This window comes from Corvus cornix, chromosome 1 (genome assembly GCF_000738735.6).
Source record: "Corvus cornix cornix isolate S_Up_H32 chromosome 1, ASM73873v5, whole genome shotgun sequence".
NCBI classification, from domain to species: domain Eukaryota; kingdom Metazoa; phylum Chordata; class Aves; order Passeriformes; family Corvidae; genus Corvus; species Corvus cornix.
The window spans coordinates 39,898,403-39,921,280 of NC_046332.1; the positions used below are offsets into that span (position 1 = coordinate 39,898,403).

Sequence of the window (22,878 nt, forward strand, 5' to 3'; positions counted from 1 at the left end):
ACCATATATCCCATTTAGGTATTTGTTTTCACTCTATTCATCAATGTGGACATGCAAGTTTCCATGGAGAAGCCTAGGTATGTTCTGTGTCACTTGGATATAATGTCAGGAAAGCAGAGGGAAGAAGTGACTTCACTGCTGCCATCAGTAATGGGCAATTTCTGTAATGTAGAAACACACCCTGAGTCACCCAGACATAAAGAGACAGGGGAGTCTGTACCTTCATCGAGTCAAGGAATGGCTAATTTGCCTGTCAGGTATAAGAACTGATCTGGTCTAAAAAGAAATCTGCATTTCTAAAGAAGTGAAAGAAAGTTTTTTGGATTCCGATGGATGCTCAGACCATCACTAGAATGAAGGAGAAGTAAATCGATTTTAGAAAAAACAACTGAAATCCCTCTAGATACACTGGAGGGCTCAAAAACGGAAATTAATTCTAACCCCAAGTCTGTCGTGCCACAGCAAGATTTTCTTTCAGGGGTGAACTCTGGGGTATGAGGCAGGAGGAAAAATAAAATCCACAGATGCCAAAGTTCACAATTGCTGGATAAAGGGATTTTTTAATTTAGTCATAGGGCAAGCAGATTAAATACTGATTACCTCTTCCTTTTGGTTTTTTTTTTTTTTTGGTAACTCTGTCAGCTATTTTGGATGTTTTGAATAATTTCTTCTTTTTTTGCATTTTTCTTTAACCTAGCCTGAAAAAACAATCATTTTAAGATAACTCATGAACAACATGTTCCTAACTGAAGACTAAGGCAAATCCAGAAATCTGGACACTTGGCCTCCTTACGTGCACAATTTCCCCACGGTCCCTGAATATCCAAAAGGGATTGGAGAGGTTTTGTGTACAAAACTTGCATGATCCTGACAAGGAGCTTGCATTACATGGATCAAGACCAAATAGAAAAGTGTCTACCAGGAGACTATCTGATATCAATATCGAGTTAAGATAGAGGGAAACAGGCCTCAGTCTCTGGGATCACTATATAATATATCACAATGTCTGGAACCAGTTTGTCCATAGATAAATCAGAAACCGACAATCATTTAAAAATGGATGGGCTGACAGTTATTTAGCAACCTGCAAAATTTAATTGCAGCAATTATGAATCTAAAGATAATTTGAATAGCAGTCATACATACAAAAGTTACCCAGGAAGCAAAATGGTTTTGTGTTTTCTTTTATCCATATCTGTTGCACACAAACTTTTAATAAAGCACTCTACAATACATTTCTGCTATTCTCTTCACGGAAAAAAGAAAAGTTATTTTATATATGAACTGACATTGATCACCGAGAATTTCAAGATAGAAACCACCGCACAGCTCTAAGTAGTGGTAAAAAAAGAAGTGAAGCCAAACAAGGACTTGTATGTTTAGTTAGCCGTGAAGAAGGCTTTAGGAAGTGAACTTTGACTGCACCTTAAACTTTTTGTAACATACAAAGAACCAAAAAAGAAAGCAGAAAAACATGTGTTCAAAGAGCAAAGCCAGTTGAACTGAACAGCTACCATTTGCAGTCTGGAAACTCAGCTATGTCTTTTACTTTGAAAAGTGAAAAAAGGATTTTGCAATAGGCAGTGCAAATACTTGTCCCCTTCTGTTCTTACGGTTTCTTTTACCACACTGTACTCCCTCCTCTTCTCCCTTCTTTTCTCATATGTCGGTGAACTACAGAAAGATGACTGAGATGATGGTGAAAAGATGAAGGTGCTGAAAAAATCTTTGAGGCTTTTAGACTACAAGTTAAAAGAGAGGCTGTTGTGTGATACACTTTCAAAATAACAATAATACAAGTGATTTTAGTGACTTTAGTGTCTCAAAAGAAACTATAGAAAAAAGATAAATTTAAGACTAGTAAGTCAATGGGACTTGATTCTATACTTCCAAGAATGAACAGCTATAAGATTACAATAGAAAATTCCTTATTTCTAAATTAAATATGCCATGTATGTACCTAATTAACACTATATTGTGTGACCTTACTGCCGAGATTTATGGCAGTCTATTAGCATTAGAATGGTAACTTTTATATATTTTGCTGGCATTAAAATGCAAGATTTACAGTTGTAGCCTATGCAGAAGAATAATCTTTAATAAAATTAAAGGTTTAACAACAGGTTTTTTGGCTGATTTTCTATTAAGATGCCTCATAATTCAGCAGTAAGTGAGTAAAATGCATTCTGATTCAGCCTTCTGTGCTTTATACCTTTTAGGAGACAAACACTGGTAAGGGAAACGGTCCCTTTTAACCCTTTTAAATCTAATGAATTTTGATACTAGAAATCATTTATCAATCTTATAACTCTTCCTAAAGAAGGTAGTATTTTAGCATGTGCAGTGATTGCAGTGATTAGAATCCTTGCCCAAAATTTCCAGACAAAGCTCAGCACTTAAGATACACCTTACAAATCAGGGGACTTATAAGTCCTCAAGAGTCTGAGAGCAGGTAGGTTGCCAGACTCTTTTAAAAATGGGACATTGTTGTAAATATTGACATATAAATCTTTCATAATAACTTAAAGATTTTACATTTTTTCTCTCCTAGATTAAAAATTTAACCCATCTAGAATTGAAGATAAATAGGCTGACTAAACTTATTTTCTTACTGAGCCTTTGCATTTTTCTTTTATATATATAAAATATATATTGTCCCTATACTTTTGTCCCTACAGCAGGATATTGGCAAGCTTGGGCTGAAGTATTCATGCTTTTGGCTCTGTCTGGAATTATATAATGTATATCTATTTGTAGCTTCAATTCCCTTTCCTGATTTTATGTCATTCACTTCTGAGCAGATGGTTGCATGCTGACAGTTGTCACTTATATATTAAAGTAACTTACAATTGACTGTTGCTCTTGCCTTAAAGTGAGTGTTAGATGAAATAGGAAAAGTAGTTGTCTTGCAAACAAATCAAGTTTTTATCATAAATTTGACATGCATCACAAATTATTTGAGGCAGTTTCTATAGTAATAATGTAATCCCTGGAAGAACTGCAGCTGTCTATTCAGGTGCATTCAATCTCCCCTTGATGGGAATAATTACCTTCCATCCTGGATGGATAATTGCCTTTTGATTGAGGTCATCAGAGCAATCAAGACTGTGAGAGGCAGAAATCTTTTCTAGGGTGAAGAAAGAAGGGGGAGGAGGATAGAGACCAGAAAAGATATTTTAGAGGGGAGAATTAACAGAGAATTTGCATGTATTTTACTGCTTCTTTGTTTGAAGTGATATTTCAAATGATGTGATTATATGAAATTAGATGGCTGTTAAATATGCTGAAGCCTATGTCTACTTACTATATTTTCCTGCAAAAGGAGGTTATTCTTCTGTCAGTCGTTAAACACAGAATTTTCTAATTCCAAGATTGGAAAACAGTTTCGCTTTGTGGATGTCTGCATCTCTTTATTCTTATTTATTTATTTATTTATCTTTCTTCCCCTATGTCTATTAATTGTTAAAACAATTAATTTGGTGACTTAAATTTTTGCCCTGATTTTTTAGATTCTAGTGTTGGTTCGCATTGGAAGTTGCTGTCACCTCGTTAATAATTGGAAGGCAAAACAGCTCAGAATGGCATTTATTATTCTCTTGTACAACTTTCTAGTTGTTCTATCAGTCTGACACTGTCTGCAATGAAGGCAACAATTGTCTAGCCTTTTAGCTGGCAGTTTTAGCATTATAGCCCGTAGTTGTATTGAAAAGGACTGTTTTGCTTTGGTTTTACAAATTATGAGGAAATATCATAAGGTATTATTAATAGTGTATTATACACACTATTTTTTCTTTCTTTTATAACAATTTTGTAGCAGATAGGGATAAACTCTGTTGCTTTAAAATATTTTGATTCTTTTCATCAGGGTACAAATATTAATTATTTCCATACATAAAAAGTTATTTTCATATCCAGGTGTACATGAATAAATTAAGCAATAGAGAAAAATCAGCAGGGTGATCCATATTAATTGATTATGGAGAAGACACTGTTGCATTATGTGGTATATAAAATGTATTCCTTTTAAATTATAACCTTTGCATTATCTTTTAAGTAAATCATTAAATAGCATAATAGAATATTATTTTCCTGAAAGAATATTTAAAGGTCATCTACTCCAATTCCCCTGCCAGAAGCAGGGGCGTGCTCAACTAGAGCAGGTTGCTTAGAGCCCCATCCAACCTGGCCTTGAATTGTCCAGGGATGGGACATCTAACAGATCCCTGGACATCTTGTGCCAGTGTTTCACCACCCTCATTGTTAAAGATTTCTGCCTTATTTTTAGTCCCAGAGACTTATTTATTTATGGTCAGGTGGTAATGAGGCTGATCTTCTCTTACAGTGGGAAGGACTTTGCTTCCCCAGTCCGTCTTGCCATCCATTCACTCAAGAGGTGTGGGAAGAGTGATTTCCATTGAAGACTGAGGAAAAAGTTGTTGAGTACCTCAGCCTTCTTCTTGTCCACAGTTACTAGTTTTCCAGCCTTGCTTATTACAGGAGGTACACTTTCTCTGACCTTTCTTTTCTGGCTGACATACCTGTAGAAACTCTTCTTATTCTTTGCACCCTTTACCAAGTCCAGCTCCAGCTGTGCCATAGTTTGCCTGACCCCATCCCTACACAACTGGGCAGTGTCCCTGGACTCTTCCCAGGATATCTGTCCCTGCCTCCCTTGTCTGTGTATTTCATTCTTGCCCTTTAGTTTGGCCAGCAGTTCTTCACTCATCCATGTTGGGCTCTTGCCTTCTCGGCCTGACTTTTTGCACCTGATGATTAAAAGCCCTTGCACTCTATGGAAAGCATTCTTAAAGATCTGCCAGCTCTGTTCTTCTCCCTTGTCCCTGAAGGCAGTTTCCCAGCAGGTCCTGTTGACTAACTTCTTGAACAGCTGGAACTCTGGTTTCCTAAAATTCAGGGTCCTGACTCTTCACAAATACAAATGAGAGATTTACATCCTGTGTAACTGATGTTTTTATTTCTTACAGCTGTAAAGGGAAACAAAAATTCTGACTGTGCTGTTATTTCCCTCACACATTTAACAGGAGTTTGTCCCACAAACCATAAATGCCAGCCATCCTTTGGAAAGTAAGTTTCTGGGTATCTCAACTGCCATGTTGAAACAACTCAGATAATTCATGCTCAGGCTGCTAAATTTGCTGTTCAGTGAAAGTTCAGGAATTTAGGGTGTTTTTTGTGCATAAGTGTATTACATCACGTTTTAAATTGCAAATAAAACCAAGGAATGTGTAATGAGGATGAACTTATAGTAAGTATGGAAATAGTTCATGGAAGTCTTTCTTATGTTGTTTCAGTATAAGACTACATTATAAATTTTCATGAGCCTGTGTCATGGTTTAACCCCACTCAGAACTCAAGGCCCATGCAGCTGCTTGCTCACTCCCCCCCAGCAGGGTTGGGGAGAAAATTGGAAGGGTAAAATCTAGAAAACCCTTGGGTTGAGATGAAGACAGTTTAATGGGGAAAGCAAAAGCCATGCACAAAAGCAAAACAAAACAAGGAATTAATTCATTGCTTCCCATTGACAGACAGGTGTTCAGCCACCTCCAGGACAGCAGGGCACCACCATGTGTAACAATAACTTGGGAAGACAAATGCCATCACTTCAAAAGTTCCCCCTTCCTCCTTCTTCCTCCCACTTTATATACTAACCATGATGCCATATGGTCTGGAATATCACTTTGGTTGATTTGGGTCACCAGTCCCATCTGTGTTGCCTCTCAACCTCCCATGGAACCCCAACTTCCTCACCAGTATGGCAGCATGGAAGTAGAAGAGGCCTTGGCTCTGTGTAAGCCCTGCTCAGCAACAACAAAAACACCTCTATAATATCAGCCCTGTGTTCATGACAAATCCAAAACACAGCCCCATACTAGTCACAGTGAAAAAAATTAACTCTCTCCCAGCCAAAACCATCACAGACTGTTTCAGAGACATACCGTGACGCTTCAGATGACAAATTCAGTGTTTCTGAACCAACACTGAATTAATGTGAGCAGATGATTTACCATTTTCAGGGACTTACCAAAAATTTTTAACTCTCAAAACCTGCTCTTCAGAGAGTCATAAAGGAAAACTTGTGCAGCAACATTTCCTTTTATTTTTAAATGTGTTTATATAAAATGGATACCTTAAAACTGAAAGGACACAGTATTTGAAATGGCTATATATTTTCTGCATTAAGCTGCTCTGTTATTTGTAGTGACTCTACGACACAACTTTTCCTTCTCTATTAGGAAAATTTATGACTGGGAGATTTCTATTATTCTTACTAAAGAGATGATCTAAAATGGAGAGTCTAAACCTGCAATCTAACATGTAGAACATGTTTGAATATGTGCATTTTTTCACGGAAGAGATTAACAAAAGCTGTGTTAGTGCTCATCAGAAAATAGGGCTAAAAGGAACATCACAGAAATGTACTGGTTCACTGATAATCCTGCTCTGTGAAACTAGAATACATATTTTCATTTGCTAATCCTATTTAAAGGAGATAAAGTCCCATGCTTCAGAGCACTGCCAACCATGAACTGTTTGGTGTTTAGCACAATAATACTGCTGCCTGGGCAAGTGAAGCATTGTGTCTTGCTCCTTTAAGTAACTCAGTTATATTGCCTCTGCCTACCACACCTGGAATTATGGGACACCTCGTACTTTTGGGATAAACATAGAATAATGATGATAAGCAATTTTCAAGGTATTGTACCAACTACTCGGAAAAACAGATGCAAATGAGAGAAAGGCTGTTTAGAAGAAGCAAGGTCTGGATTTGCTCTGAGATAGAGCGAGACTGCTGGAGAAGTTATTGGATTTGACAGAAAAACACAGAAGAGATCATGGTGAGTGACAGTGGGAAGAAAAAAAATGTTTGGAAGTTAATGGTGTGGAAATAAGGTAGGTTCACCAAAGCTTTGAATGTAACTGGAAGGAAATTGTTGCTGGTAAACACTAACTGTGGCTGAGTGCACAGGATGCACAGTTGGCTTTTATAAGAGGTTTCTTGCTGCTCCTTCTAGGCAGTCAGTGTTAGTCTGTTTTCATTCAAGTGGATGAGCAACTATTATAAGACCATTGCAGTGTGTACATGGCTCTGTCATTTACAAGCTGGAAAAATAAGGGGTTTAAAAAAATTAAAGGGAAAATGTATGTTGATAGCTGCTTCCACAGGATAGAAGCAAATTTTCATTATTAGCTTCCTGAGAAAGTTATTAGCCCATGTCTCACTCTTATTTTTTGCCTTGTCTTCAAGAGCTGCTTGAGCTTATTTTATTGGTCTCCATCAGTCTCATTTCTGTTCAATTTTCTTGTTTGCAATCAAACTCTGAGCTCTTTGGAAGAGGAATGTGTGTGTCTGAACAGTGCCTAATACAACTGGTGTGATGTTTCTCTGTAAATTCTGCTGGAATATTAATCAGAGGCTGTATAGTTTTTGAGAAAACTGAAACAAGGGCCTTAGTATATTGGCAAAATGTCTGTAAACTGTACTTCTTTTTTCTTTTTCTTTTTGATTATTAAAGAATTAGTCTCGAAATTATGTATGTAGAGATTCATTTATCTTAACTTGTAGAAATGCAGCTTTCATCATGAAATGAAAATAGGTATGTGAAAACCGTATTGTCAGCACTTAATCATACTTGATTGAAAACTTAAGACATGAAACTGCCTTGCCTCTTAATCCCTCCACAGGCCAAGGTGAATTACTCAAAAGTCAGTGGCAGAAAATGTTGTTATCCTTTCTCCTGAGTTCAGATAGATTGTAATTAGCTAAAAAGGTTAACACTGGACATCTTACTCTGCATCCTGACTGCCTTCTAACAAGATAGTTAGTCTTAAGTGACAGCAATAAAATCTCAGAAATCTGAAAAGAAATGTAAATGAAAGAGAATTCTTATTTTTTAGGTGCTGAACTTTATGATCTTATATATTTAATATATAAATGATGTATATTTATATATATTAATATACTTTAATGTATATATAATATTTAATAAATCTAAGGCAAATACAAACCTGCTTCTGTCTTTAAACTCCATGTTGAAAGGAGTTGAAAGGGTCAGTCAGCTTAAAAAAAGAATGAGAATGGCAGACGCAAATTACCATGGGTTGAGAGCTGAAAATTTTTATGCAGGACAGTGTTCAGGTTTTTTTGTTGATCAGTATTTCCTGGTTTTGCTAGAAACACTGCATATTCATGACCCCTACTGTTATCTCAATAGACTCATTGAACTTTTAAATACTTTCCACATTCTTTTGTGCAAATATTTAGCTGCAGTAAAAGCCTGAAATATGTTCTGTTTGTTCTTATTTGGAGTATGTGGTAAAATTGGATATAAACCGCAGAGAACATAAGCGTGCTTAAAATAACCCTGCTAATGAAAAGGATTCATTATATGTTTGCATCAAATAGAATATATACCAGAGTGCATAATGGAAAAACTTTGATTTTTTTTTTCTTAATTGAACATAAAAATAATCAGGGAATTGTATTTTTAAAAGCCAATCTTGTTCTATTAAACGGAATAAAATATCTCATTGACGTTTTCTGTTAAGAACTATATTATAACAGAACTTGTTAATATTTCTCCTCTGTAACTTTTCTTATCCCAAGGATAGGATGCTCAAAGAAGCCCAGGTCTTTTGTGCTTCCCTCTGAGAGTAGGAAGATGGAGGTAGGATGGGAAGAGTGCTTGAAGCAAATGCTGCTCTGAAAGAGAGGTTCTACTTTTACCTCAGGGTCTAGCATGGCCAGAAATGTTCTTCTGTGCACTTTGCATGTTCTTGAACCGAGTCACTGATTAACTTCATCCTTAGGCAGAGTATAGTGCAGCTTATTAAGATAAATTCTGCAATATAGGCCAAAATTTGGAGACTCTACTGTTCTTTATACATAATGGTTTTAGGTGCTTTAATACATATCAGCATCAAATTCCATAGTTCAGAATTTTTTCACCAGAAACAGTTGTGAGGGGAAAAAAAATTGTTGAACTTCCATTCTTTGTTAGAGCTCTTTTCTGTCTCTTACCAGACTTGTAACAATAGAAGCAGAGAGGATACCACTGGAGTGGTAAAAGTGTAAAACAAAGAATCCTACTATGATTCCTAGAATGATATTTGGGAACACACTTGAACTACCACTCATGAATCACAGTTGGAGATCTAAATCTTTGAGCTCCAGGGGTGTCAGTTTTTAGTTCTGTAAAAGATGTTTCTTAATCTAGCTTGATTCGGGAGGTATTTTTAGAAACTATACTTTCTTCAGTACTCTAAATCAGCTTCCTGTTGAGATACAGATCTCCAAGTTGGTGATGTCTGTTAACCTCACACATAGCTGACACACAGCTGACCCAGACTCTACTGGGAAGAAGTGGCATCTGAATTTGTACGAAACTAGGTATTGAGATGAAGTTCAAAATCCAGACAAAGGTTTTGAGGATTACAAAATGATCAAGAGTCTGTTTCATTTTAATTCCTCCTGCACAAATGTAATTTCTGGATACTCCTCACTAAACCAGAGTATTCCTGTGTGGGGATTTTCCTCTACAATAGTAGACTGTAATACAGTGGTCTGCATCAGTTGAAAAATGCTCCTTTCCATGGTACAATCTGAAAGGCCAATAACAGTATTTGATCTACTTAGGACTTCCAGTAGGGAACCATTTTGTTAAGAAGCTAAAAAACTCCCTTAATTGAGACAGCTCTTGCAGATTTATCCAAAACCTCAGACAATTCCTTCTGCCAATCTCTATTACCTCCCACTTTGTCTAGCTTGCACACATGCCAACTGCCTTTCAGGCATGTCTGAAGCCTTGCTAGACATTTGGAAAGCAGGGAAACAAGACTGTATAGTGCTGCAAAGCATATGTACATTTAAAATATAAACTTTTTGTTTGTTTGTTTGTTTGCTTGTTTCTTACTTCAGAAGGCTCTTTCCTCAAGCAGTATGTCAAGAACACAGAGTATACTGAAATTCAAGATCTCCATGGTGCAACAGTAGCATGATTTCTTACTAACACTTATCTTTAGTCTTGGACAGTTTTTCAATTGTCATGACAGTACTCTGGGACATGATGTTAATATGAATATTGCTAAAGGTTATTGAGGAAAAAAAGCTAGCAGCTAGAACTTCAAGTCAGTTGGTTTGTTTTGTTTTTTTCACAGATTTTCATTTGCATTTAAGAGAACTCTATTCCTTTTTTGAGTCAATAACTGTAAAGAACTTTTTTTTATTTAGTAAGTTAAAAAAAAAATTCCTAAATCCAGTATTTGACAAAATCTAATAATACACTAAATGACTTGATGTTTCTTCATCAGCACGCACGTCCTTATCTTCACTTCTAGCAGTGGGTCACGATTTTACTGGAGTGAGAAAAGACCAAGCATGTTGGGTCATGAAAAATATTCCTCTATACATTGTCCCTAACACTGACCAAAGAGCATGCCTGGAGAAGGACCAGGACATTTTTCCCAAAGACCTTCCAGCCAGCCATCACTTTCGGCACAGAAATCACATTTATCTCAGGTGTTGGGTTTTTTTTTAAATTTAGCAACTCTCTGCTCTCAATTCTCTGCACTACTGCCCCATATAAACTTCTCAGATCCACGAAATCCTCTGGAAAGCATATGCGCACCACCTGGATAAAATATAATCCTTTATTTTCTTTTTTGACCTTGCTCCTGCTGGTTATATTTCATAACTTCTGGCTAATATTTTTATATGTCCTTTTGTGGCCTTCATAATTTTATATAGCCTTCTCCCAGCCTTCCCTTTCTCACACTAAATAGTCCTAGCTTAGTCATTGCTCACTCAAAAGATTTTTCGTACCATCTTTGCTGATATCCTTTGGACCATTTCCAAATATACCATATTCTTTTTGAGTAAAGAATCCATTCACAGAATGAATCTCAGGTGTGGGAAAACCATGGGTTTCTACGATAGCTTTGTGACGTTCTTAGTTCTGTTCTTCACACAGTTTCTATTACCCAGTGTCTGTTTTCCATTTAGACTCTGAGTATGGAGCAAATATCTTCAGTAATCTATCTTGACCCCAAGAGCTTGCTCCTGAGTGATAATGTGGCCATCATCTTAAGTTATTAGGATTTATTTTGTTCCAGTGGAATTTTTTTCAATTATATATGGAAAAATTCTATCCTAAAAATATGGAAATTATTTGCTGTTTCAGATCATGTCTCTATTGGTGGCAACAGAAAGTACTGTCTGGGAAAACCACAGGAGCCTGTCCATTTTGTAGAGTACTTTGTAGTCCTATGTAGTAGGTAATTTCTGTAATCTCTTTTTTTCTGCTTCAGCATCTATAGACATTGCTTTAGAGGTATTAAAACATACATCTCTAAACATACATTTTAATATCTGTTGCTGGAGATATTGTCCATTATTTTTTCTAATTGTTATTTGAACCTGCTAGGCATTTTCAGCTCCAGGAGATGCCACTGCTAACTCTTTTCCCCACTGAAAATTGAACACTAATCTTTACTTTCATACCTTTTAATGAGATTTCAGTATGAAAAAAAGAACCTTCTGACTAATCCTGTCACAATTTAGATTCTTGAATAGCCTCAATTTTCAAATGGCCCAATAGACTGAGGATTAACTAATACTTTATTTGCCAATATATTTAAAACAAAGAACCCCCTAGACTTATTTTCCCCAGGCTGTAAAATCTTTGGAATAAAGGCAACATTGTATGAAGAATGAAATTAGAAAAAATAAATCTTCATGACAAGAAAATACTCTGGAATAAATACATTATTTTAAGCCCCTGACAGGTATGAAGACGATGAATGGCTGCCAGTGGGATCAGTAAAAGTTTTGTCATACAAATCTAACTGTGGATTTTATAATCTTTATGCATTATGGTTAGGTGGCTAGAGAGGGAGTAGATAGTACTGCTTTTGATTTTCTGTTTCAGTCTGGACTTTCTAAGGGAATCTAAAAAAGGTCTAGATAGGACTGGGTGGTAAATACAAAAGTAGCTGGAAAGCTACATTCTAAGAATAGCTGCCGGAAGTTATTAATTTGCTGGGAAGAGTGCACTGACCCTATATTGTTGAACTCTAAAATGCTTATTCTAGACCTATTTCTAGTTGCTACTTTCAGTAAGAGTCTAATGATGTGTGGTGGGTTGCCCATGGCTGGATGTCAGGCACCGACCAAAGCTGCTCTCTCACTCCCCTCAGCAGCTGGACAGGGGACAGAAAACATAATGAAGTTCATGAGTTAAGGACTGGGAGAGATCACTCATCAAATACCATCACCAGCAAAACAGGCTCGAATTACATATATTGATTGAATTTATTACTGCAGTATCAGAGCAGGATAATAAGCAAAATAAGTAAAATAAAGTAAGTCAAATAAGTAGAATTTAAAAATCCCTTCCCCCCACCCCTCCCTCCTTCCCAGCTCTACTTCTTCCCCCAGTGGTACAAGGAGACAGGGAATGGGGGTTATCATCAGTTCATCATCTGAGGTTTTCTCCCGCTGCTCAGGGAGAGGAGTCCTTCTCCTGCTCCACGTGGGGTTCCTACCCCGGGAGATAGTTCTCCATTAACTTCTCCAATGTAAGTCCATCCCATGTGCAAGAGTCCTCCCCATAGTGCTGCAACATGGGTCACTCTTCCACGGGGTGCAGTCCTTCAAGGACAGGCTGCTCCAGCATGGGCTTCTCTCTCCATCTCAGCTCTGGTGTCTGGAGCACCCTCTGCCCCTCCTTCTCCACTGACCTTGGTGTCTGCAGTCTTGTTCCTCTCACATATTCTCACCCTGCTCTTCTCTGGCCACAATTACAACTGCTCCATAATTTTCCTTCTTACATCTGTTATCACAGAGGCGTTACTACCATTTCTACTTGGCCCAGCTTTGACCAGTGGCACATCCAGAGATTGGCTCTGCTGGACACGGAGGAAGCATCTGGCAGCTTCTCACAGAAACCATTCCCTGTAGCCCCCCGCTACCAAAGCTTGGCCATGCCAACCCAATACATGATGGAACAGAGAGCTTCATATTAAGTTGCAGATCACAGCTACCTCACTGAGAATGAAGCATATTGGAAGGTTCATGTTGTAATCGCTAGATTTAGCTTAGCAGGCTGTAGCTTCCTAAGAGCTCAGAGGGTTTCCTAGGGCCCTATGACTTGTCACATCCCGGAGTCCATTTCGGACAGCCCCACGATCTTGCTCCAGCAGCTAGCAGTGTTATAACGCAGTGATGACAAAAGAGGTAGAGAAGGACCTCCCCACGTGGGTTAAGAGTATTTTAATCTTACATCTTGTCCCAGAGATCTCCGGAGGTAGAGAGACCTCGTGGTCTGGGTGCGGGGAGGTTTTGTCAGGGGTCCAGGGGCGGTCCCTGGGTGGGGTTGGGGTACAGGAACGAATAGGAAGAGCCTGAGGGAGTGGCCAGGGCTAGGGCAGGCAAGAGGGGGAACATGGCATCACGGAAGCAGTGGATTACCAGACTACAACAGGTTCAGATTTTGAAATTATCATGACAAACTGGAGCAATCATGTAGGGGAGAAAAAGATGTAAACCAACATGTATAAGCTCAAAATACTATCTTACATAAGAACAAACTGCTCTGGTAAGGGATGCCAAGAAAGGGCTCATGAGATCAAAGGTAAAAACAAAATGTGAAAGCCATGTTGCTGCCCAAACAGCACTATCCTGAGATGTACAACCAGAAGGTTTGGGACAGGACAAACATACAGAAAACAAAGTATTTTTTAACTAAGCTCTACAATATAGCTCTCAGATGAAAAAAATACCTAACGCTTCATGTGTGACTGATTTAGAAATGCAGCTACTGGCAAGTCCAGAGAAAAGCAATGAGAACAATCAAGGGTTAGTGAATTTATTTGTGAAAACAGATTGACATACTTAAGGCTGTTTACCTTGAATATAGAATTCATATGGAATATGGAAACCTTCTAAAACACAAAAAGCTATAGCAGAAAACTTACCACCATTTTTTCAATATGCAAAGTAGATGAGACGAGAGGTAGCAGCTCAGGTTCCAGAGATAAAGACGCAGATAGTGCAATAGGGAGCAGGATCTAATTGCAGATTAAGTAAAATGCATCATGCAGTTGCAAAGTTTCTATTACCAATTATAGTGGTAACAAAAGATTGGACAAATTCTTGTCAAAAATGATGTAGATGAAATTGATGCTTTGTAGGGGCAGGGTATAGGGTATGCTCTAGGGATTCACTCAGATTTTTGATATTTTGATCAGAATCTCTAGATCTTAGCACAAGGTAAATAGATATTAATAGTAAGTAGATATTAATAAACAGATTAGAGAATTGAAAAAGAAATACTAAATAGGTTTCCTGAGGAAAAATGAGATATTCAAATTTAGACTATGTGATAAATTTTGTAATTTTCTGTCTCTTAGTCCAAGTTTAGAGGATTCAAAACCATTTGTTCTCGAAGACAGAAAGCAAAGGAATAGAAATATGTATGTAATATTTCTGATAATCTTGCTGCCTCACTGCAGCAGCTGCAAATCAGCTTAAATGTTGGGTAATTACTTCTCATGATTATTTGTCTTATTAAACAGCAATTCAGATTGAGGTTGAAACAGTACTTAATGTACCAGGAATAAAAATGAACCTACTTAAGGATGAGAAATGATCTATGACAATCGATACCGAATGGCTGCAACAGGAACGATCTTGGAATAGCACAAAAAGCCCCAGACTGTGTTAGGAATCATGCCAGGTCTAAGGTGTTTGTTCCGTACAGAGACTTTTTGCAATATGGAACTGAATTATCTAAAGAATGCCTCAGTTGAATTAACATGAAGTCTCCTTTCAAGCATTTTAAGTACCGTTGATGACTTTTCTGATGATCTGGAGAGCTTTAACTAGAGAATACAATCTTTTCTTCTTTAGAATGATAAGAGATTATGGGTGCAGCAGAAAAATACATATTTTCTAAAAAGTTAGTATTGTTTATTAACTTGCTTATCTTTGGTCATGGTCTCTGTTTGGTTTTAATCATGAAACACCATAGCTTTCAAGTTAGTATGCTTTCTACAGGTGTAAGATTTAGTGAAGTGTTATTTTATATAAAAACATGGATTTCTCCATCTAAGTAATTGAAGTTGGTTTGTTTTGCTCTTTAGGGCTTAATCCCCTATTTCACTAGGGTAAATCTTGCATTCAATCACTAATACACTACTGACCTTGGGTTTTTTCCTGCCTGTTCATAATTTTTAATCTTTAACCTGAATTTATGACTATTAGTGTACTTTATCTGGATTTCAACAGGCCTCTTGAAGTAATTTTATTTGCATCCTTTTTTTTTTAAATTTCATTTTTACTTATAAAGCAAATTATTCTACATCTGTGGAGAATTTATGCTTTTTTGGGACTTTTACCATTTTCAGTCTGTATTCTTTTTAAAAAAACAGATTGTTTGATATAAAACTGATGGGCTCCTACAAGTTTTCCTGAATGTTTAAATGTTAAGGTTTTAGAAGCATTTTTGTTTGATTACTATTTTTACTTTAAAGCTACATAAAGTAAACAAATGGGGTGAAAAAGTTCAAAAATTAAGTATTTAATCTGGTATAAAATACATTGTTCAATTACCACTCAGAACTCTTACATTTGTAGTTGCTAACTATGCAGTGTGTTATCAGGGTTTTGATGTGAAACAGCTTTTTGCTCATTTTTTCTTTTATCTTTGTTTTAGTCATTGCAGCATTTTGCATCAAATAACTACTGCAAAATAATATTGCTATGATTTAAACTAAGCAATACTTTTACAAACTTTTGAGGAACTATATTGGTCTTGCTTTCTGCTGTCTTATCCCATTTCTGGAAAAGTTTGGCTTGCAACAGATGAGGAGGTGTTTCAATTGGCATCCATATGTCAGTCTTATTTTAAAGTTAGAAGTGAGCATTCTGTACTTATCTGTTCATTGCGAATCGAAAAATTTACTGAAAATCTTCTGAGACAGCCAATTCCTTGAGGTCAGAAAATCTAGAGTACGCAGCATAGTAAATCCATTATTTAATGAGGACTTTTACTTGCCTTATCTTATTTTCATAGGGCAAATATTCTGTAAAGAATGAATTCAGTAATAAGATTTATTTCTCTAGTGTCTTGCTGATGAGGTGATGGGATCGTTCACTTTTGTCATCTTCTGTTTTTTTAAAGTCTTTCATATCAGTATCCTTTATTTTTGTTAATATCTGTCCTGAAGCTTTAGTCCTCTGATGCAAGTAGTTGGCAATTTGGGTTATGTAATGCAAAATCTGAATATTGGATATTCACAGACTGAGATGACTCAGAGATGACTCATGGTTGTTTTATTGGTGGGGGTTTTGGGTTATTTTTTTTTTGTTATTGTTTGCTTTTCTTATTTTTCCAAGTGCAAAAGTTGCACTTGTTTCAATGCTCTAATGTTTGAAATAGGATCTCTGCTGGTTTAAAACCTACAAACTGCTTCAAACTGAACTGAAAAGCAGTCTCTATAGTATGGGCTAGTAACATCAGAAGGATCTGAAATACATTTTAAGACAGTGGAAGTTCTTATGAACTGTTTATGCTCTAGCGTTTTTGAATGATAGTCAAAAGTCTAGCTGTGCTTTGAACATCAGGGAAAATTTTGAGTAAATCACATTGACTTTCAAGTTCCTAATATTATATTATTTCATAGAAGAGAAAACTCTCAAGGAAAATAGTAAAAATAAGAGAATAATAAAAAAGCTTATGTTGGAAGGGACCTCAAAGATCATCTAGTTCCAACCTGCCATGGGCAAGACACCTTCCACTCCTACTTCCAACTACCATGTTGCTCCCAGCCCCATCCAGCCTGGCCTTGAACAGTTCCAGGAATGGGGCAGCCACAACTTTTCTGGGCAACCTGTGCCAGTGCCTCACCACCTTCACAGTAAAGAATTACTTTATAATATCGAATATAAACTTACTCTCTGTTTAAAACCCTTTCCCCTTGTCCTGTCACTACCTTGTAAATGCCCTTGCAAACAACCTTTCTTGTAGCTCCCTTCAGGTACTGGAAGGCAGCAATTTGGTCACCCCTAAGCCACCTCTTATCCAGGCTTAACAAAACCAATTTTCTGATCCTTTCCAAAGAGGAGAGGTGCTCCATTCTTCTGGTGGTTCCTCTCTGGACCCTCTCCAATCTATGTCCTTCCTGTGCTCTTCTAAATTTGAAGCTTAGCTCTTGGGAACTAAAGAGGAAATTATCTGTGCCCACTGACTGGCTGTGACTTGCATGATTTTATGTATTAAGCAAAATATCCTCAGTAGCAATGAAATCTTAGTGCCAGATTGTCAAATACTTTTAAAACCTGGTGTGGAATTCTGTGTATGAGTGGGTATTTATGTTCAGGAGAGGAATTACTTGCAAAGAGCACTTACAGAGAAGGAAATTGTTACAGTGGGGATTCTGTTACACGATGTATCAGACAACGAGGCCCATGGAAAAGAAATATATATGGACCGATTCTTGCTAGATGTTTCAGAGATGTTTATTTCTCCAGCCGCATGGCCGGGGCTCTGCCGAGGAACTGCTCAATCACAGGACCAAGGGTCCTTCTGCCCGCGCAGGGAACACAAACCAACCCATGGGAACGAGGCTGAGCAGGGGCAGGGAAACCCCGTGTCTGTGCCCTCAGGGCCCCTCTGCCAGGACCACATGGCAGGGGGGAAGGGACCCCGACAGGAAATACTTAAAAATGTCTCAAAGAAAAAAAAACCAACCATCTTGTAAAACAACAAATGAAATGCAATTGTCCTTAGCCATTAAGGAATGGCAAGTCTTTCCAATAAGAAAAGTGTGAACAAAAGATTGTATTTGAGAGCTGGGCCTGTAAATTTCAGGAAAATGATACTACGATATGCTTCCCCATAATATTGGGTTATTTAAATAGAATTCCTTTTCACTCTCACACATCATGCTCTCTACACAGAAGATATAATTAATTCACTGAAAATGGAAATTAAATTGAAATTGCTTTCCTAAGAACTATTTAAAGAACAGCTAGGTAATAAAGCAGTTCTACCAAGAAGAAAAATCTTCTAAAAAAAGGTATCTGCTAAAGTCTTTAAATAATCTGATGCAGACAAAATGAATTCAGAAAGCATGAATACCCCTAAACTTATAATATTTGAAGTCCTGTATTTGGTCCAGGAGATATATGTTTAAAATATTAAATGTTTGTATTTAATCTTAAATGTCAACATTAAAAATTCATTTTGCGTATTACAATTGTCTTTTAGGAGTTAAAAGAGAGAAGAAAGTTACTATATTAACAGATTACTTATACAAAGAATTGTTGGAACTTATACTATCTGAAATTTTTCTGTTGTGATTCTAAGCATGGGTTTAAGGAGACTTAATTATGCATTTAATCTAACATTGTGACAAAGATCCTCTCTCAGAAATGCAGTCATTTGCTATCCTTAAAATTGACCAAATTTACTCTGCCATTTTATGAATCTCCATGGAGGAAAACAGAGAAAATTGGAGGACCAAGAACTATCATTAAAGTATTCTGATGAAAGAAGTTTTGTTTTCTGCTTTCATAAAATATCCTTATTTTCATTTTAGCTCTTCTCTACAGTTAGAGTTTGATAGTTTTGGTCAGAACAGAGACAATTAAGGTTGATGAAGCAATCCAACAGGATGGTTGTATACAGTGTGCCCTGAAACAACTTTCTTGGGTCAAAACTGTGACAACGTAATGTCTTTCATTTCTGTTTCTTTATTCCCCTGAGTACTCTAATTGTGATATTATTTGCTATTCTTGATAGTGAACTGTCATCTTTTTCCTTAAATTTTCCTAAATGTCACCTTTGTCCTAACTTTCCTTAAGTTTCTGTGTCCTCACTTGAAAAAGTTTTAGTCTAGTTTGAGGGAGTAAAGATAATCTTCACATGAGAATGCTTATGCTGACCCAGACCTCTGATCCCCTGAGAGATGAGGCATCAGGCAGGATTTCAGTTCTAGTGCTAAATACAACATTTCTAGGCAAAAGAGACAATTTTTCTAATTTAATTACTCCCCAGACAACATCTTCTCTGCATTTACATTTAGCCAATACTTTCTGCTTTAAAATTATTCAAAAAGTTGTTTAATTTCAGTCACTTGACCTTAAGAAAGCAACCATTTTTTGATACTTTTGAAACAAATGTGTGGCTTTCATGAAACTTATGAAATGCATTTAAAAATCACATGGTATTACAAAGCTAAGAAATAAAGTCTCTATTAGACCAAAAAGTATGTTTATCTTTAGGGGTTTTGGAGAACATCCACCATAAATGCCAGTCAATGCAAAACCAGGTTTTTTTCATTGGTTAATTATACTGAAAATCTTGGGGCTTTTTTTCAAGAGTTTCAAATCTGATGTCTGAAATTGTGCATTTTTCTTAGTGCACTGAATTAATTACTTCTGTTTTGAATCTCTGTTTATTGTTCATGTCATCTCTACGTGTAGTCTACCATGTACTTTAATCATTCTGGTGTATTACTATATGTTGTTTATACCAGAATCTTTCACATTAAGGAAAATAATATCTTCTTTATCTTCTTTAAAAGGGTAGTTTCAAGATAATATCATATAATTATGATGTTCTAGTATTATCAAGGAATATTCTTCTGGTTGCAGTAATTTTGACAAAATGTGCTAGTCCTGTTTCTTATCAAACCACCAAACATTCAGAAAAAGCTTATTGTTTTGAAGAGAAAGATTTATAAGGTATTTGATTATCTGCTAGACTCAGTTGACAAATTATATGCCAAAAGTTAAGGAGCACATTTGGCTTATGCATTTGACTTCAATACAGCCAGGATTTATTCTGAAGCTTCTTTTCTAAGATTTCTTTGGCAAAACTGTGCAGTCTACATGTTTCTCTGCAAAGATGATAAAAGAAGAAATTAATTATGTTTTTCTTTTAATAAGGAAAAGAAGTAATCTAGAAATTATAACTAACTTGCAGCAGGACTAACTTAATAGAAAAGAAACAAGTGTTTATGAAATGCATGGATATTGTAATAGTTCAGTAGCCTCAGAATTACATAAATATTAGGGAAAAATACATGATGAATGCCTAAATTAGCAAATCATTGAAATGGTTTTCAACATTAAATTATTGAAAACTTAGTACATACATACATATGCAGGGATGTGATGTACATTTCAGGAGTGGTGCCAGAGTACACACTACCTATAAGGACAAAATATTTTCCATGGGAAATGTCTTTCATGAAAGTAAAATGCAATAATTTCTCAGGCTCTAAAGAGACTTTTGGTTTGGGCTTTTTTTCAGATGTACTAACCCATTGGTCTGTATCTTTGTCATCCAGAAAACAGTGTACATTTTTCACCATCTTTGCTAAGCAGATAAAAAATTATTTCCTTTCTTTCTCCTTATCAGTGTTGGCCACCCTTGTAATACCAAATGCTTTGGGTTTTGATATACGTCCTCTAGTGAATCTTGTTAGGCTGATGTGAAACATCTATCTGCAGGTCTCCCTGCCTTTTTCGAAACAAAGTTTACTGCCCCTGTGGAGGAGGTGATGAAAAGGAAATATGTTCTAGCATTTTCAGTTTGCATTCTGAAGCAATAATTTTAACTGCTAATGTAAAGATGGGGTTTGTGTGGTTTTCCTAGACCAGAATATGCAGTTCTCTCTTAAAAAGCTGAAAGCTTCTGGCATTAGGCAGGACATTTGCTTTGGTGCAGTAATTTGCTAAAATAGCCCAACAAGAGGACATTGATCAGAGCTCTTTGATTTTGCCCTGCATCCTTTCTTATACATTTGCATAGGTTCTGCATCTTGGCTGAGCTTGACAAAGTGTGACAGTACTTCTACCATGAAAATAGAACTTCATTATTCAAGTAATAAGTCAGGCATAATCCTCAGTCCTCCTAAACCATGTTCCCCTCCTACCAAGCTATTTTAAGGTTTAGACTATTTGCTTAGTTTTTCAATTTTGGAAGTGCCAAAAATGGTATCATAATGAAAAAACCATTGCATGAAATCAGGAGAAATTAAATATTTTTGTGCCCACTTCCAAGTATGCAGAATCTGAACACTTATTTTATTGGATTCCACAGTTCATTTGAAGGGATGATGCATGTCATTGATAGACCTCTAATTTCCCACAAGCCTCTAAAAAATGCTATCTCAGCATCATTTTTGCTTAGAATATGCCTTTCAAATTCCAGCCATAAGGCTAAAGTATTCTGAGCAGCAGATGTCGTTTATATTTACTTTGTAGAAACTATATTGCTACAGGTGCTGGTCATTTGCAGGTTTTTATAACACTGTGGAAGCATGGTGAGACTATCTTCATGTTGATCAAAGTGCTGAGATTAAGAAGTGCTAAAATTTTTAAGTGCTGTATCATCATATATTTAACTATAAGAGAAAAGCTTCTGCTGGCAGATGTAATAGCTATTTGCTATGTCATCAATGTGAGGATAGATAGTAATTCAATTTTTCTTCCATAGTCTGGGTTGATTACATTAAAATATATTCAAAACTAAGGGAAAAAATACTATTAGCATAATATTTGGGAGTCATCCTCATTTTTGGGGAACTCAACCTGGTAGAAAGATAAATAGGTCATGTCCAAATAAGACTTTTACTTTTTGTTAGCAATATAATTTGGTTAATCAATCAGCCTATTTTAAAAGTTTTAAACAAAATCATCTGTGAAATATTATGCTCCCAGTGCATTGATGTGTTTTGCATAAGTAGTGTTAGCTTAGAACAGCTGAATGCGTGCTGTTGCATGCTTGCCATGACTCTTGGTTGATACTTTTGCATTTCACCACAACAAAGAAAGATTTTCTCTTTTTCTCTCTCTCACACATGCTTGTGCATGTGCAAACACACACACACACATTTATAGTCTCTCGTTCATACACTGTGTTTGACAAAGAACTCCTCCATGCATTTAGCTGTGGTATTGGCTAAAAACTTTTAGAATACAAATAAAATCTAGAGAAGTAGGCTTCTAATTATTCCAAGAATATAAAGTATTCAAATCTTATCTCAATATCTAATCTTACATGTCAAGAGCGAAACAAAACTTTAATTTATTTGAAAGAATTTAAGAACAGATTTTATTATCAAATCATACTTTTAATTATATATGAGCTTCCCTGGTACAGAAAAAATAATGATATTAAAAATTTTTACTTCAATGTGAGAGCTCACTTGCTGTTTACAACTCAGATTATTGTACAAGAGTCAAAAGATTTCAGCTGCATTCTTAGTTCCAATTGACATCTGATTCTTTGAAATTGGCTTTCTTCTTTGGGGATTTATGCACTGTGACAGCACAGATTTTTTTAACAGAAAAATTCAGCCTTGAATATTCTTGTATATGATTACAGGAGAAGGTTGTTGGTTCGTTGGGGTCTCCTCCCCCCGCCATTGGTTTTTTTTGGTTTTTTTTAATGAAATGTCAATTTTTCAAACAGTTTTCAAAAAATTTGTTATAATGAAAATCTTGTTGGTCTACCAGTAGCATAAGGTTCACCCTGGTAAAACTGCTACATGGAAATGGCATCCAAATTAGGCAAATGCATGTCATAAAATATCACTACCAGTTATGGTTAGTAAATCATGACCATGGGCAGAACAGATGACTTGACAGTTCATTAGGAAAGACAGAAGTCAGGAAGCAAGATGCTTTAATAGCCAAAATGTCTGATGTTCTAGACAACTAGACTTAATATACCAAGGAGGAGAGAGGAAAATCAGAGTTTGCTGAAATTAATATCTATCCAACACTTGTAAAAGTTACTACTCCAGAAGATTAATTTTGTACACAGATAATTATTGGGAAACTTGAAT

General features: G+C 36.4%; 1 protein-coding gene across 9 annotated transcripts in view; it reads left to right on the top strand.

Annotated features, from left to right (window-relative positions):
• Positions 1-22,878, top strand: part of CNTN5 (contactin 5) — a 618,627-nt gene that overhangs the window by 230,297 nt on the left and 365,452 nt on the right. The window contains exon 1 of one of the 9 annotated variants that reach the window (XM_019286487.3): positions 6,583-6,857. The exons of the other annotated variants lie outside the window; for them this stretch is intronic. The gene's annotated coding sequence lies outside the window, so the exon portion shown is untranslated. Of the gene's footprint in view, positions 1-6,582; positions 6,858-22,878 lie in introns of those variants that run through there. 9 annotated transcript variants of the gene reach the window in all.